This window comes from Heliangelus exortis, chromosome 4 (assembly GCF_036169615.1).
Source record: "Heliangelus exortis chromosome 4, bHelExo1.hap1, whole genome shotgun sequence".
Classification (NCBI taxonomy): Eukaryota; Metazoa; Chordata; class Aves; order Apodiformes; family Trochilidae; genus Heliangelus; species Heliangelus exortis.
The window spans coordinates 35,633,352-35,650,208 of NC_092425.1; the positions used below are offsets into that span (position 1 = coordinate 35,633,352).

General features: G+C 38.6%; 1 long non-coding RNA gene across 9 annotated transcripts in view; it reads left to right on the top strand.

Annotated features, from left to right (window-relative positions):
* LOC139796134 (uncharacterized) overlaps nt 1–16,857 on the top strand; it is a 53,797-nt gene that overhangs the window by 34,477 nt on the left and 2,463 nt on the right. For 2 of the 9 annotated variants that reach the window (XR_011725842.1, XR_011725837.1), the window contains exons 3-6: nt 22–109; nt 2,953–3,054; nt 14,510–14,606; nt 14,741–14,818. This is a non-coding gene — a long non-coding RNA (uncharacterized lncRNA). Of the gene's footprint in view, nt 1–21; nt 110–2,952; nt 3,055–8,964; nt 10,273–14,509; nt 14,607–14,740; nt 14,819–15,046; nt 15,169–16,857 lie in introns of those variants that run through there. The other 7 variants (XR_011725839.1, XR_011725843.1, XR_011725840.1 and 4 more) reach the window with 7 other exon arrangements.

A 16,857-nucleotide genomic window follows, 5' to 3' on the forward strand; every position in this document is an offset into this window, starting at 1 on the left:
GTATTTGTCCTTGCTGGACAGTGGCAGAGCATAGGATCTGTATGAGCTGTAACAGAGCAGAACAGAGTCAAGTACAGCTCTGACCTTTCCTGAAGATGACTTCTCAATGGTGAGAAGCTTTTTGTTTTTTCATAATTATCATGAAATTGTAAGGGTAGCTGCCTTTATGGACTTTTGCATTAGTTTTTGGAGAAATAAAATTTTATTGCCTGGTTTGGCATCTGCATATTTTAAATGTGATCAAAATTAACGTGAATTTTGGAAACACCTGAAGAGGAAGAAGATAATGCTTACATTGATAGTGTTCCTAACATAGTTTTCTATTTGTGTGGCGTTCCATAGGACTATTAAAAATACACTGAATATCGTATTCGCTATTAATATTAGAGCTATGTGTAGAATATTTACATCTTAGGTATGCTTTGATAGTACTGGAGTACTGAATCTTCATGTAAAACATTAACTCCTTGAGCAGGAACTCTTATTGTATGCTTTGCTACAAGAAAGCACAAATATGTCCACAGAAAATTCAGATTTCTAACTCTAATACAAATGGTTTACATAAATGGTAAAACCAACAGTGTGATTTAACCTTGGTTCCCTTATCTGTATATATGAGAATCTCTTATTGCAACCATGGCATCTGAAAAAAAAAAAGAAGGTATAGAAAGATAGTATCTAACTATATCATTTTGTGGGTTTTTGTTTGGTTTGGTTTGGTTTTTTCTGTTATGTTGCTTGACAAAGAAACATATCAAAACATTTTATTAAAGAAAATACTCAGGAAAGTTAAAATTTGGGCTTGGATAAAGAGAATCCCAGCAATCACTGAAAACCACAGTGTAGCATAAGGTATAGTAGCTATGCCCTGGGTTGCAGTCCCATCAACAAAAGCCACTAAAACTTGCCTGTGACCTGTACCAGCACCAGCATTCACCTGATACCACAGTGAAGTGGGTCAGGGGGTGACACTAGCAGAAAACTACCCCAGAAAGAAGTTTCTGCTAGTTCAGCTCCCTGAATGAGCTTGGCATAGGATCAGACAGGTGACTTCACAAAAACATAGAGTAAACATTCAGTTTTTAATGGTGACTTAAAACAGCTAAATGGAATGTACAAAGTTAGGAAAATATAACCTTCAATCACATTAATTTTAATTATTGTCCACAGAAATAATTGTTTGCACCAAAGAGCTTTGACTTATGAAAAATAAATGAAGAAATTTTTAATTGCAACTGAAATACGTCTGCATTTGGTTGGTCTCAATGTTAGTTATCACTACCATTTTTATTTAATTGTACATTTTCATTGTTTAAGTGTTATTTCCTGTATTTCCAAAGTTTTTGTAAATTTAGATGTTGTTGTATATAGAGGGAGTTGAAAGATATATCTATGTTGACTTCAACTGGGTCCTTTTTTCTTTTCACATGCTTACAAAAGGTGCATAGCAATGGGTATTTTTTTCATTACCAAACAGCTGCATTTGCGTTCATTTGGTTGCAAAGCTGTTTACTTATGAAATTACTTCATTAACTGAAAAACTTGTAAATATTAGTAATATCTCCTCCTACTGTAATTGGTACCACATTTTTATCCACATTCCCCTTACATTTGTTGCATATCAAGCCTGTTCTGCTGCTTAAATAGGAGGGTATAAGATATGCTAAAGAGAGAAGATGATAAAACAGTATTGTTTAGCCTCATCTAATCCTTGGATCTCAAATCCTGATAGAAATATTAATGAACTGAGCCCCTGACAATGTTCTCAGATAGGACTGCTTACCCACATGGGGACACCAGATCTAGAGAAGTTGCACCATGGCTCTGATTTAAACAAGCTTCACCTGACAAATCCAATCTGGATGCTGTCACTGTGACAGAACTAAAATAACACACAAAGCACTTGTTTCCTAACCATTGTTCTTTAATTCATTAATCTCCAGACTATGCTTTCCACCAACCCCAATTTGAACCTCCTATTTTTTTGCTATCTTTGTTTGTAGCTTTTTTTTTTTTAGAAAAAAAGAGATTGTTCTGATGCATGACACTTTTTTTTTTTTCTTTTTCCAAATAAATTGCTATTTAGTGGGAAAACTACACCTGAAATCCTGAATAAAGTACAGACCCTATTCTGCAAGCCTGCAATTCTTCCTGGAAACTCTGCTTGGAGGGCTCACAGGATCTGTTCAGAGAATATGTGAGGAAGATAAGGCAGAAAAAAAAGAGGAGAGAAAGAGAGAGATTGAAAGGGATTTTGTGGGGACAGAGATGTATTAAACCAGACTATGCTTTCTATTTTCAGTAGTCTACAGTAAGTTCAGTGCCAGCTTCAGAAAAAGGATTCAAAAGAAAACATGCAGCCAGGATTAGTGTTTGCTAGCACACTTCACTATTAAATTCAGGTAATATGCTGTTCCAAAAGTCATCTGAGAGAGAACTTTCTGGAATAAAAGAAAATGCCTTGTTTCTTCCTCTCTCCCTCCCTCTTGTCTTCCACACAAAAAAACACTGGCATGTTCAGGGAGCCCAACAGATTTCACAGTGATGAGATACAACATTAACCACAAAACCTTTTGGTCACCCTAATGAATCTGTTTTCTCTTAAACATTACTAATCTGACTGGTAACCTTTTAAAACCCGAACTTCTTTGTAAAGCAGAAAAAGAAACAAAACAAACAGTCTTTATAAATAAATTAAAATTCTAACTAAAAAGCTAATTATAAGGGTATTTGTTTTGTTTGAGGTAAGGCACATCTATTATCATAAAGATAATTAACTCAGTCTGACAGATCTAATAAAAGGACAAGTTTAGCATTGGCTTAGCCAGAAGCCCAAGGCAAGCAATTTTTATAATTACTAGTTATTGTAACTGGGCTCAGAGAAAATGGTCTGTGATATTTAAACAGTAATGTTAATTTGCATTTAGACCCACTTTTTCCCTCTTTCCCCAGCAAGATCTATTTAGCTGGAATGAGTAGAAGAAACTTGAATAACTGAAAAAAAAAAAAAAGAACTTGGTCTCTTTATGCCTGGATAATTAATATCCTCACAAGGTAAGTGCTCTGGTAATCACAAAACAATTAAACAGCTTTAACAGTTTTAACAAACAGGAAATGTTCAGTTTTCAGACTGAAATTATGTCTATAGACTGCATTTATTTGGGGCAATTCTATCTATTAATGCAGAAACTACCTATGTGCACCTTCACTGTCCATGCCCTCACCATGCCCCTGCTGTTAAGCAGGTGAAGAAAGGGCTGGAGAGGTGGGAGGAAAGCACTCAGCAGCTGCAAGGAACTGGTTCCCATTCACAAAGAGAAAGGGAAGAAAATAAGTTTCAGGAATATATGCATGAGAAGTAAATTGCTCCTGCTGGCGTGGTGTAGTAGCCCCTTAACTAATGCTGACCTCGACATTTCGCAGCACATTCTCTGCAAGAAAAACAAATCAACATTTTAAAAGGAGTAAGTTATTTTTTAACTGCTTCTGTAATGAAGGTTTTAGAAAGCAGTAATCACTAGAGTGAGAAAATACATTGGTGATGTCCTGTGAAAAAGCACTGAAAGTACTTGCCATTCAAATGTGAACTTGGCTGTGTACTACATGTAGATAATGGTGACCCAGGTGCCTTGCCAGGGTAGGGCCAGACCTGGGGAGCCCTTAAAGGTCATATTGACCTAAGTTCCTCAATTTTCAAAGTGCTGTGCTGATACAGAGATGCTGGAAACTGCCCTAAATCCTTTGAACACACTGGAGTCCTACAGAATTGCATGAATTTCCCAGGAAAAAGAGAGCAAAGGGAGCATGGAGGCTTTGTTCAGAAGATGGAGAAGACAAATATGAGATGCTCATGACTGAAAGGGACCAGATCAAGGGGTGTTGGAGCACAGAAGGAACAGCTCTTGGTTGTGCCTCTCTTGTTGCTCTCCCTCAGTGCCAGCGTGGCACCAAGAGCTGTAGCCCAGATGCCCACTCACACTGCAGAATTAGGGTCCATTTCCTCACCCATTAGTTCACAGCCTTTTTCATGGCAGGATAATTTTAAGCCAGCTCTCCAGTTTTAGGCCCCAGGAATTTTCATTATTATTTATCTACCCCATATTACAACAAGGATTTTATTTTGCCATCAGCCCTGCTAACTTTGCTGGTTACCTTTTTTTTTTTATTTTTTTGCTGTTACATCTGGTGACAGTGGCATCTGACTGTTGCTACCACATCGCATGGGTATAAGGGGACAGGTGGAAATATTCCTTGCTATGCCTTCTGCTGCCTGACACTGAGGATACTGCCCTAGCTTTTTGTGCTTCTCTTGTACTGTGTTTGATGTGTTTTTTAAACATCTTGGCCAAGATATTTTTTTTAATGGGAGGCTAAATATAGGATCATAAATGCCTATTTGAACTTTGAAATTAGCATACACTCTATCTTATGTTTGGCTATTGGCTGTATATTAATAATTCAGTTTTTGTCTTCAGCAAAATGTGCTTTTTCACAAGATAAGAAAAATGAGATTTTTATCTGTTTTGACTGAAGATTTTGATGATTTTTTAAAAATTTATTTTTTCAGCCTTGTCGTGCTTTGAGGATTTATGAATTTATTTATTCAGAAGGTCCCCTGCCTGCTAAAATCCCAATGTGACTTTCTGTATCTGAGTAGTCCTACCAACATAATCAAGATTCATCACCATAGGAGTAGCTGTATGTGTGCTTTGCTGGAGGAGAGCCCAAGGGTCTTTCAAACATTGGGCAACAGCCTAAACAACACCTGCAAGGCTTTGGTCCTTTTCAGAGTCATAGCCCAAGAAAACCAGCAAATATCCATCTCTGTCTAATGCAGAGGATGGAAGGTTCAAGGCTGAGGGTTGATTCTCCTATGTGTAACCTACAATGTAGCCTCCGAGCTCAGGAATGCTTATAGATACCAAGCTGATCAGTTCCAGAATGGTGCCACCTCTGTTAGACAGAAACAGGAAGACAAAAATACAATTTTTGGTCTGTATTTATGGCCCTTGAAGCCATAAAGAAGACAGGCAGAACCTTGCTCAGGATTTTGAAATCTGGGAGGGGTAAAATATCCTTCCTCTTCTGAACTGTATGCATAAAATACTAGCAGCATGGTACTTTGAGGTTCCCATCTACCCTGAGTTTTGAAATTTTTGAAGCATTTTTTTCTGAAACCCTAGGATTTTATTCAGAGTGCTAAACTTCTACCACAGTTTTTGGGTTTTCCTAACAGTGATACTCAGTTTTCTTGTAGGAGGAAATTGTTAGTGGCAACTCTAATTGTGGTTTTTATTGGCTTCTATATATTATAAAAAATACATACTGGGATGATCTCCTCATATTTTAAGAATTTAAAGTAGGTTTAGGCTTGTTATTCCTCCCTCCCTCCCTCCCTCCCTCCCTCCCTCCTTCCTTCCTTCCTTCCTCCCTTCCTCCCTTCCTCCCTCCCTCCCTCCCTCCCTCCCTCCCTCCCTCCCTCCCTCCCTCCCTCCCTCCCTCCCTCCCTCCCTCCCTCCCTCCCTCCCTTCCTTCCTTCCTTCCTTCCTTCCTTCCTTCCTTCCTTCCTTCCTTCCTTCCTTCCTTCCTTCCTTCCTTCCTTCCTTCCTTCCTTCCTTCCTTCCTTCCTTCCTTCCTTCCTTCCTTCCTTCCTTCCTTCCTTCCTTCCTTCCTTCCTTCCTTCCTTCCTTCCTTCCTTCCTTCCTTCCTTCCTTCCTTCCTTCCTTCCTTCCTTCCTTCCTTCCTTCCTTCCTTCCTTCCTTCCTTCCTTCCTTCCTTCCTTCCTTCCTTCCTTCTTTAAACTATAGATGTTCTAATCTCTAGAAGACTCCAGAACTCATTGATCTGTGGGCAGTGTAGGTATTAATCTACCTGGGCTCAGAGACTAAAAGAATAAACGATTAATTAAATAGCCTTGAGGTTCTTTTTCAAAATAGCATGGTAAGCACTGATGGGCAAACCTCAAAAGGCTTTTATACTGGGTTGAGTTCAGATCAGCTCCCTAAATTTCAGAGACTGATCTGATCACTGGAGTATAGATAAGAAGGAAAAATACTTTGAGGTGATATTTTAAGTTTGACCTGTCAGCCTGTTGGAAAAAAACCCAAGAAAAGGTTTAGAAAATGTATTTTAATATTGGACATGAGAGTCAATACACATTCTAAACACATCTAAATGAATCTACAAGAAAAAGCATGGGCATTTAGGCAGTTTTTGAAATCTTATTCAGAGGAAAATGCACAATTTATCACCAGGCTATTATTTTTAAAATGACTTAGTTTTCTGTTAGATTAGTAACAATACTTTCAACACAACAAAGTTTTCTTTGTGTAGATTTTGGTTTTTTTTGCTCCCACTGAATAAAAAGACCTTCATAAAGGGACGTGCAAGATGATAGGTGTTGATACTGCCAAACCCCTTGGGACCATTTTTTCTGTGTCTCCATTGAAATAAAACTGTGGAGAGATGTCCAAGTACAGATTTTGTACATCAGTCCCCATGATACTGCAAATATTGACCCTAAATTGTATATATTAGTCTATTTTCCCCTTCCTGCTCTTTGTGCTCTGCTTATTGTATATTCTGTCAATGCAGTAAACTGCTGGATGATGCAAAATTATTATACCAGACTTCAAACTGAGCAAGAGCAGTGTAAAACCACACTACAGTGCAGAGCCACATTTAATTTACATTACCTCTGTCCAAGACTTGGCACTCTGTGAACACTTGCTGTCTATCTATTCCATTGCTTTTGTTCCTCTCAGAGGGCAGAGAGGACCAAGAGAATGCACAAAAATTTGTCTTCTGCAGCATATCATGGAGACAGAAGCTCAGATTTACAGCTGTTGGAAGTGGCATATCACTGTCCCATCAAACAATGGAACATGGATAGTGCCTCTGGATGTGGTGACACCAGAAGTAATGGGACATTACTTGAGTAAATAAGTGGAGAAAACAATTGCAACGATTCCTATCAGGGTTTTAAAGAGGGCTTGCATGCACTTCTGCCCTGCAGTTTCTACTGCAGCTTGGCAATGTTCTAGCTCTAACATTAACAGATCCCCCTTAGATCTAACAGCCAGATGGTCAGCAGTTGTGAACTACTTATTGAACTGCTCTTGAAGTTATGCCAAGGTATCTGCATTCACATATTCTTCCTGCAAGCCAGGGCTATAAGGTCACAGGAAGAACAAGGTCAGAAGTGAATCATCTCATGTTCTGGGGGGTGTGTGTTGCCTTGCCTGGTGAGACACAGTTGCTGAGCTGCAAACAGAAGAGGTAGAGAAAATAATTCATAACAAGTCAGTCACTCATTGAATTTTTGAATCCTTCTGGGTTATCTAATTGTCTGTGACCCTGATTTTCCTGAATGCATTTGTTACTCAGAGTTATTTGCTGACACAGGAAAGAGAAACCACAGAGATGTTGGCTGGGGCTCTCCTTTCTTAATGGCTAAAGAATAGAGCAAAACGGGCATCAACTAGATATTTACCATGAGGGCCAGCGAAAGAAAAATGGAGCATAAAGTCAAAATATGGGAAGCTGAAAGACAGAGATAACCATCATAAAAGGGTTTGCAGCCTCTTGACCTCAGCAATATTACCAGCTACATGCCATAACTTGATCTTTGGCATTAAACACTCTGCTGAATAGGTGTCTGCCTTTTTACTCTCTTCCTGGCTCTTTCTTTACCCTAGCTGTCTTAACCCTTGGGCTGCTGCCATGCTCCCCCTGCCTCACCCTAAGCTAAGTTTTGGCTACAAAACCTGTGCCTCACTCAGTGCTCTTTCCCAGACAGATTATGAATAATTTCAAAGTAAAAATACACTCATAATTTTATTTGTCTAGCCTTTTTGAGCATCTCGTTTCCCCCTTACCCTACTTTTGTACATATATATATACAGTCATGCTCTGAAGTACTTCTATCTGGAGACAGAAGAGAGAGGGTGGAGGCAATAATAAACATAATTTTTGTCCTTCCTTTTTGCCATGCTTGCAGTTCAGTCTAGAACTTTAATCTTTTGTCTTAAACTTGGAACACCCTTGGTGGCCTCAGATGCCTTTTGGGGTCAGTTTGCTAAATACCTGCAATGATGTCTTTACCTCACTGAAATACATAGGGCAGTGCTACTCTCTGGCAGTCTCTGCTTATTAAAGACTTGCCATTGCCACAGTTAAAAATTCAAAAGTTACTTTCAATTTTTATTCCTACTCTTTTTTTTTTTTTTTTTTTTTTTTTTTAATAGATGAGGACATGGTCAAAATTTCCGTCTGCCTTTCGCTTTTTTTTTGTTTTTAAATGTTAAACTGGAAATTGTTTTGAGCAGCTCCATTTGCAGTGCATATTCCTGGCCTAGCATAAAACTAATGAATAGCCCATTTGTGAGAAGTGTAGGCAGAAGGAATGTAATTGCAGGCAAATTTGACTAGGAATTGAAAAAAACGTTTGCAGAGAGCATTTTGCAGCACTCAGTCACACTGGGTAACCCTTAATTAATGGGACTGTGCCTCTAGTTAAATGCAATATCCAAGTAACTGGGCTGTAGGATACACATCCCAGTCTTGCACTTATCATTTTGTTTCCACATGTGTGCAGTGCAGCTGTGGGAAAAGGAGCTTCACAGGTGCAATGCCTGGTGAACTAACACATGCAAGGAGCTTCTGAAATCTCTTTCTCTGTCTTCTTTTCTCTCCTATTTTTCAGCAAAAAACCTAAAAAAAAAAGAAAGGAGACTGTTATGGAAGTTTATTGTCATTTTAAAGAAGGATATAGGGCTTATAATGGATGACAAGGATAATACAAGTCTACATTGTTATGTAAATGAAAGAGTATCATACCAAGGTATCATCACAGAATGGCTGAATTTTGCCCTCAGAAAAGGTCTTTTCAGCAGTGCTATTCCTAGGTTAGGGCTGGGGTTTGCACAGCAAAAGCATGATCTCATTTCCTTGCTTCAATCACAGTGAAGCTGCCTCGAAGTAATTACTGCCTCCTGATCTCTTCCACCTGGTTGGTGGGAGTGAGCAGAGACATCTGGGAAGCTGAAACATGGATTTACAACCCCTCTAGCAAGCCCTTGGGACTGTCTGTGTGGGGTCTCTGATTCTGTCACAGGTGTGTTGGTGTGTGGTGCTTCATACAAATTAAGAAAGAGGGTTTTTTTTTTCCTTTTCTTTTGTCTGGCAATGAGTCTACCATGGTGTAGAGATCTAAAAAAGGCCACTGGAATTCCTGTGCTTAGCAGAGAGGTTGATAGTAACTATAGGGAATATACTGCAGCTATCTGACTTTGCTCATTTAATGCTTTTGAAAGAGAGCTAAGCTTGTCTTCATGCCAGCTACCAATGTTCTCTGAAGGCAAAGCCAGTGGAGTGAGACATGCTGCTCCCCTGCCTCAAGTTATCTTATCAGCTTCCCCTCCTGATCCCTGGGATGCAAGAGAATTTCTAGCATAAACCTTAAGTGCTCCCACAAGCTACCGAGTCAGCTTAAATGCAGAAATTATTAAGCTTCTTAAATTAGATGCTTTATTTCTTAAGCCCGAGTCTCTTTCCAGAAAGTGGAGGAGAAAAGTGAAACACTTATTAGAATAGTCACTCATCTGGCTGAGTTCAGCTTCAATGTAAATAACTCTCCTCCTTACTCATGAATGTTTACTCACCCTCTGGTCTCTTCATCCGTGGAAAAAATTTTGCTGGAAAGTGAAATTTTAGGAAAGATAAACAAATGTGTGCAAGTGACTAAAGTTCTACTTTCTGGTAACATACATATCTTTCCATGAACATGGGCAGGATGATCCATCAGCTGATTTACCTTGCAGGACTTCTGTCTTGTGCAAGCTTGACTTTAGGCTGTTCTACATCATCTCAGCTTGCTTGGCAAAACACAATCCATGAAATACTTCTAGTACTTTCATGGTATTCCTTGTCTGACAGTGGTAAAGATGGCATCAATGTATCATTACTGTGAACATTAAAAAAATAACAATATTAAATACGTCACTTAAAAATATCTCGCTTTTTGGGAGCCTTTTCTTGAGTTCATGCTCATATATGAAGTACTCCATATTAAACTGCCAACAGCATAAATTTTCAACATGTGCACATGTTTTGCCCTTTAGGCCTAGTACAATATTTTGTTTTCCTTGCTCTTTCACCTTCTCTTTTAATGATTCCTTTCTTATTTGTGGCACTTTTTGTTCTTCATTTAATCCTTACCTGTTTAGTAATCTGACCTAGTTTTATGATATGGATTAAAGTAATTCCTGCAATGTAAGTATTCTTGCTTTTCTGTGTTCTGCCCTGTCATCTGTGTTTTGCTGGGATTTTGGTTACTGGGGCTGGATTTGGTTAAGGGAGCTTCTGCTGTGTCTCTGAGACTTACCCCCTAAGTGACTGGGATCATGCTGTAAGCGGATTTGTTCTCCGAGGCTCCGAGTTCTCGGGTACCCATTATCTCATTGCTTCAAAAACAGAATTCTTCAACCTTTGAAGATAACTTTGTCTTTAATTATTGAGTCAGAAACTCCCACTGAGGTGAATGGGGAGCGGTGGGGGAAAGTTGCCTCTGTATTTTAAAGCAGCACTGCCTGTTTGGTAGATAGTTTTCTGTTTTTGCAGTGTTAACTCACGCTGGGGAAACACATACTTTTGTATGTATGGGAAAGAAAAAAATCTCTTAACATCCTTGGGTTAAAAAGCCTGCAGAGATTTGTTCTGGAGCTGTAAATCCTTCTGCCACTTTAGCAAGACCGGTAAATGTGTAAGAATGTTAATAAATAAAAGCAAACATGAACATCAAGTAAGGAAATTGATTATTCCTTCTCTTTTCCACTCTGTCCTGATTACTCCAAATTAGACCTGAAGGAAATCAACAAAGAGTTATGCTAATGTCCCAGCCCTAGAAAAAGTGTTGGATTGTAGGGTGCCTCGGATCAGCCTTTAACCTGTGCTTTTCTTTGTTTATGAAGCTCACAACTTACTTTTGCTTAATCGGTGGTAATCAAGAACTATGCGCAATGCTGACTGCTCACTGCTCTGGTTGATTTTGATGCCTTGTCTTGACCCAAGACTTGCTCACTGATCCATACATCCCTGTGCAGGAATGCACCTGGATTTCTTCAGTCACTTTCACACTTGCATAGTTTTTCCTTCTGGATGATAATGGCTGTTATAATTGTTATGTGACATAGAGTCTGAGAGGTCTATCCCAGTGTGAAAGTTCAGGCACATTGCATTTTCGGGTATGAATTTCTATTTCTGTTATGCAAGGCATAGTAGTGTGGTTTAACCATTGCTACTACAGGATTTGAATGAAACCTTGTAGAAGGCAGTAAGTGGGAATTATTAGTGTAAAAGAAGTCTAAAAACACACACCTTTATGGAAAGAGCTAGCCAAAAGTGTAGGAACCTACTCAAAGAACAACTGTGACCCTCACAGCTAAAGAGATCTTTTGTTCACATCTCTGATTAGTAATCCAAAAGATTAGAAAGTGAGAATAGTAACTGTATTTGTCTTATAAGAGAAGGAAACAAAACTAGGGACTATTTACATTTAACTGGTAGACCCAGTGGCAGCTTAAAACAGGTAATGGCTAAAAGGAAAGAGATGCTCAATAAATTCTTTTCTAAAAGTAGAACCATAATCAAATAAATTACCCATGTCTGCTTAAAACCTACCTGTTTTAGAGGAAGAATTCTGCAGATTCTCTGCACCCAGGATCATCTTAAAACTGATCCAACATCTTACCCATTAATCTATTTCTTCTCTAGTGGACATTATACGCTGCTAAGTGTAAAAATGTGATGCCTGCTCGGGTTATTAACAGGATAGATGCATAGTTCAGGTGTGCATCACTGTCAGTGTTCAAAAAATGATCATGAGACTTCAAGATTTGGTGCCTTTTTTTCACAGTCAAAGCCTGGGAAACATGAAAATCTCAGCTTCTACTACAAAATTTAATATAAGTGCAGCAGTTCTAGAGGTAATCCTGGAAAGCAACGATGTAAGGGTAGTGTAAAAATCTGTGATTCAGAAACTATAGCAAAGAAAGTACCCATCTTTTTTTTTATTATTCCTCCCTCATGAGTCTCAAATATTGGGTTTAGTAATGCTTCCTGCTCTGTAACTTCAATGATTACTTGGTGCTCCTTCAAGGCTTCTCTGTTGACAGTTCAATTGCTCTGCATTTTTTGTGAATCAGGGGGACATTTGCATTGTAAGATGTGGGGTTACAATCTTGTGAGTTCTTCTGAAGCTAGTGGAGGTTGTATGTTTCCCATACAATGCACTGAAAACGTGCCCCCAAATGTTATTTGTGTACATGTTCCTCTTGGACTCCCCAGAATTACCTGGTGTGTGCCAGACTGAACAGTGATCCCCCTGCACATTGCACTGCAGCCTTGTATTCTTGAGGCACTGCCTACTCCTCCTGCCACTTTACTGCTGTGCTGGTGCTGTTGTCAGTCTCCTGGTGTTTGTGAGAGGGGTTTATACACAGATGCACTGTCACAGTCAATGCAGTTCTATCTAACAAACTGTGCCTCTGCAATACAAGACAGGTGGCAGGTACAAAAACCTAGGAATGCAAGATTTCTTCTCTCTCCACATCCACATGCAGAAAAATAGAGAGAGTGGACAATCCTTTTCCCCCAGACAAATCCATGATGATAAAATTCCCTACCTTCTATCCATGGATCCTCTTATATTTATATTTTATATATATATGTATATATATATATACTTTTTTTTTAATTGGATACATGAGGTCAAAACAGACATCAAGTGTCTAAAATAATCAGCTCTAGCATAAACAGTGCAAATAAATAGCATATATGTGTCTGAAGAATAAAGGTACAACTGCCATTCCAGTTATCCCCAGTTTTTTAATCTGAACCCTAAAACTGAATTGCTGCATGACTGTAAGCACACCATGCTGGGAGAGATTCTGTTTTCTCTCTGGGTGCCCAGGCTGGGAGTTATCACCTGGGTGTGGGAACAGAGTCAGGCAGCCAAGTCCATCTTTTATCATAAGGTGAGGGTATTCTGCTGCTTGCAGATCAGAGTCCCAGGGGCACCCAGTCTTTGTAGAACTAATAATGGACTGGTCTATAAGCCTTATTGCTTGCACAGTTTTTTATAAATATATATATATACACATATATATTTGATACTTTGAACTGAAATGAAACCCATGAATAATATAGATATGATACTGTAAAATAGCGTGACTGTGTTGTCCTATTGTCTAAGTCTACTAAGATTATTTTATTATTCAAAAAATTCATTTCAGAGGACACCAGGAAATCTTAGCTTTGTGGTTAAAGAAAGATTTTCAATAGGATAGCCTGGTTTCCCTCACAGAGGACTTGAATTTCCAGTGTTTTCTGGTTATAATATTCCTGGCTGAATACTTACTATTTAAAAATAAAAAATTACTTGAATTAATATGCATGCTAGTCCCAATATTACTGCAATCAGCTTTTTTTTTATTTTGAGAAAGGATATTTTCATTTATGTTTAAATGAATTTATTGATACCTAAATAATTTTGTTAATACCTGATGCTAGAAGGGTCCTCCATCTAAGATGTGTGTCTTAACACTCATACAATTTTTGCTTAAGCAAATATTTTTTTCACAGTCAGCCAACACTTAATCTAACCAACATTTGCTCAGATCAATATATTTTAATTGAAACTAATAGCAAAGAGCTTAAACCAACAGTTTTTTTTTTACTGAACTAAGTACATTAAATCAATAAATTGCTAAAAATTGCTATATCTTGTATAAAAGGTATTTTTATTCTTTGTTGCATTCATTTTATTTAAACATACATATTAAAAATAATCAAAATAGTAATATTTAGACACTGATGATGGCATCAGCACACTCAGAAGACTCTAGGTAAACTTTGTCAAAGAAGCCATTTATCACAAAGAGCTAATATGGTGAACATGAAGAAAAAGAGAGGTGTGGGTGTAGGGTTCCCTCTACTAGAAAATATTCATCTGACCTTGGGTAAAGTACTTTGAGGACTTATTTAGGCCTGGACTCCTCCCAGCTGACATCAGAAAGGTAAGTGAGGCACCTCTGCTCAGTAGTGCTCTGCAATCACCTGGTAACTCAGTACATTGATTATTCTGGGAGCTTACAGCCAATGTGGGTATTTCAACAAAATGTCTTGAGTTTGGTGAAAACTGTCATTAGTGGCTGTTACTGCCAAGTTCATCAATGTAAGGAAGAATTAAGTGTGGAAACTGGCACACCTCTTAACTACCCATGGCTCAAGTTCTTGTAATACAACAGCACTTCTCCAGAGCTTGTCTATTTGGCTGTAAGCTTCTGGGATAGAGATTGTTTCTGGCTGCCTATTGAGGCAACACATCACAACTGGACCTCAGTCACAGCTATTAAAATGGCAAGCTGATTGTAAATATAGAATGGGAATAATTGGTGGCTTAAGTGAGAAACTGATGTCATTTACCCATCTGGTACTTTCATATTTTCAGCAGGAGATGCACGAGAGCAGAGACAGCACCGTGTGTGGGAGCTACAGCACAAAGACAACTGCGCGGGGTGGAGGCTTGCACATGGTCATCTGTTTTGGTATTCAGTTGCAATTACAGCATAATTAGCCTACTAATTGCATGCCCAAGTTTAGTTGATGAATTTGTATGTGTAATTATGGCTTATTGAAATGTGCTGTGTTTACAATGCCGGCCTCTGTTTCCATGTGACAGAGACATTTTCTTTCTCCGCTCCCCTTGGGATGACTGCACATGCAAAATGTGAAAGATGACCATAACCCATCCAGGCAAGTATGTCAGACCATTGTAATAATAGCACCCAAACTGTAACCATCAGCTCTGCAACCAGATCTAGAGGAGCTCCTGCCCTTGCATGCAGCTCTGATGGTTTTAATGAAATCTGTGCAGTGCCAAGGTCCACCCTCACTTACAGAATCACTTTATAGGGATGCATGTGCTCATGTATCACATATTGGAAATGGCTTTTCAAAAAGCAGCCTCCATCTTCTCTGGTTGCAGATGAAAGAACTTCTGGAACTGCCCCAATAAGTTTGCAAAACTGTTTCTTGATCTTTTTCAGATGAAGAAAGTGAGATGAAGCCATTAAGCTGCTAAAATGCTTCTTTCTTTTCTTACACTTACCAAGTATCCAGCTGACACATTTGAGCTAAACATTAAGGAAAGGAGTCATCCCTTAAAAAGAATCTCAAACAATGTTTTAAACAATGTAAATCTTTGGTTTTGTTTGCTAAACCTTAAAAAAACCCTCTTTCAAGTCCTGAAGTTGTTGCCAGGACTTTCTGTCCCATGAGAAGGTAAGGTGGCAGCCACATGACATATGGGCAGGATTTTATGAATCCTGCAAGAGGTTAGAGTCTGTCTCACTTTCACAGACATGACACTGTACTTATAAGATGGTTTGTACCAAGGGAGAATCAAACTGAAACATGCAGCCTTTACATTCTGTAATAGTTTGCTTTAATTAAAATTAGACATATTCCTAAGTAGAACTTCAGATCAGAACATGCTGTCTTCAAACTTTGGGGAAAACCAGATAATGTAGTGATTTTAAAATTTTTTTTGCTTTCTAGCTTCCTTTAAAAATAAAGAATTGATTGGACAAAAGCTTGGAGCTGACAACTGGGGAGCTATAGACTCATAGTTCCCTGAAACCTAAGTAGATGGACCATACTATTTAATTTTCTATGTATGTATTCCCCATGGTTTATGATTCCCATGGACCAAGATATGAAAATTCAGGCCAAAATGATGAAATGAACATCAGAAGAAGTAAACAACATTGACGTATCAGAGAAAAAACCTTTCAAGCTCAGTTATCCCTGTTGTTAAGGAAGTTACTGATGTAAGGGAAACTTTTTGGATGGAGGAACAAACAAAAGTGTACATTTTTGGATGAGCATGAGGTTGATATTCTTTTGAGAAACACATCTCATATCTCTGTTTTTGTGTGGCTCAGGAGGAATCTGAAAGGTTATTGACTGGAGAAAAAGAAGAAAAAAAAATCCAAAAAAGGCACACCAAAACCAACCAACCAGTCTCAACCTGAATACAGCCTTTCCTGCATGTGGTAGGATAACACAGTTGCAGATCTTCACCTGAATGTGGCTGGCTCCTTCTCTGCATATCTGTGGCCAGATTTGCTTCAAATCTGAGAAGTCTTTTCATTAAAATACTGTGAAATAGATAAAAGTATCTGAACCAGGAGGGAGGGCAGTCTTTTGCCATCTAGCCTCTTCTCTGACACTGTTTAGATTTCTGCACGCTTTGGAGTTCTCATTACTGAGCCAGACCTTAGACCGTTTCCTTTAAATAAGTAGCAAAATCCATTTAACAAACAGGTTCTTTCACAACTTAACAGTCAAGTGCCATTACCCATTTAACAAGTAAGTTAATTGAGATGTTGCACACAGCACAATCCCCTTGTATGTTCAATTAATTCCTCACAACGGGCCCAGACTTGCTGCCCTTCAAATACTTGCACAGAGATTTAGAAAAGGTAGTATATTTAGCCAAGAAGATGAAAAGGAGGGAGAGATGGCTATTCTCTTTTGCTTTGCAAAATGCTCATTATACTGGACAATTTTAAGCATTTCATTGTGTAAGATACACTGTCAGTCTGAGCAGATGGGTGTCTCAGTCGTGCACATGCATTATGCAATTGTGTCAGTTGTAGTAGTTAATTACAGCAGTATCATGCAGATATTTATACAAAGACTTGAGATATAAGGTATAATTTCAGAGTTTACTAATTATTGCTAATAGATTAGGAGTGCTCTGGTTGATCTGCTTTTGTGGGGATTTATCGTATC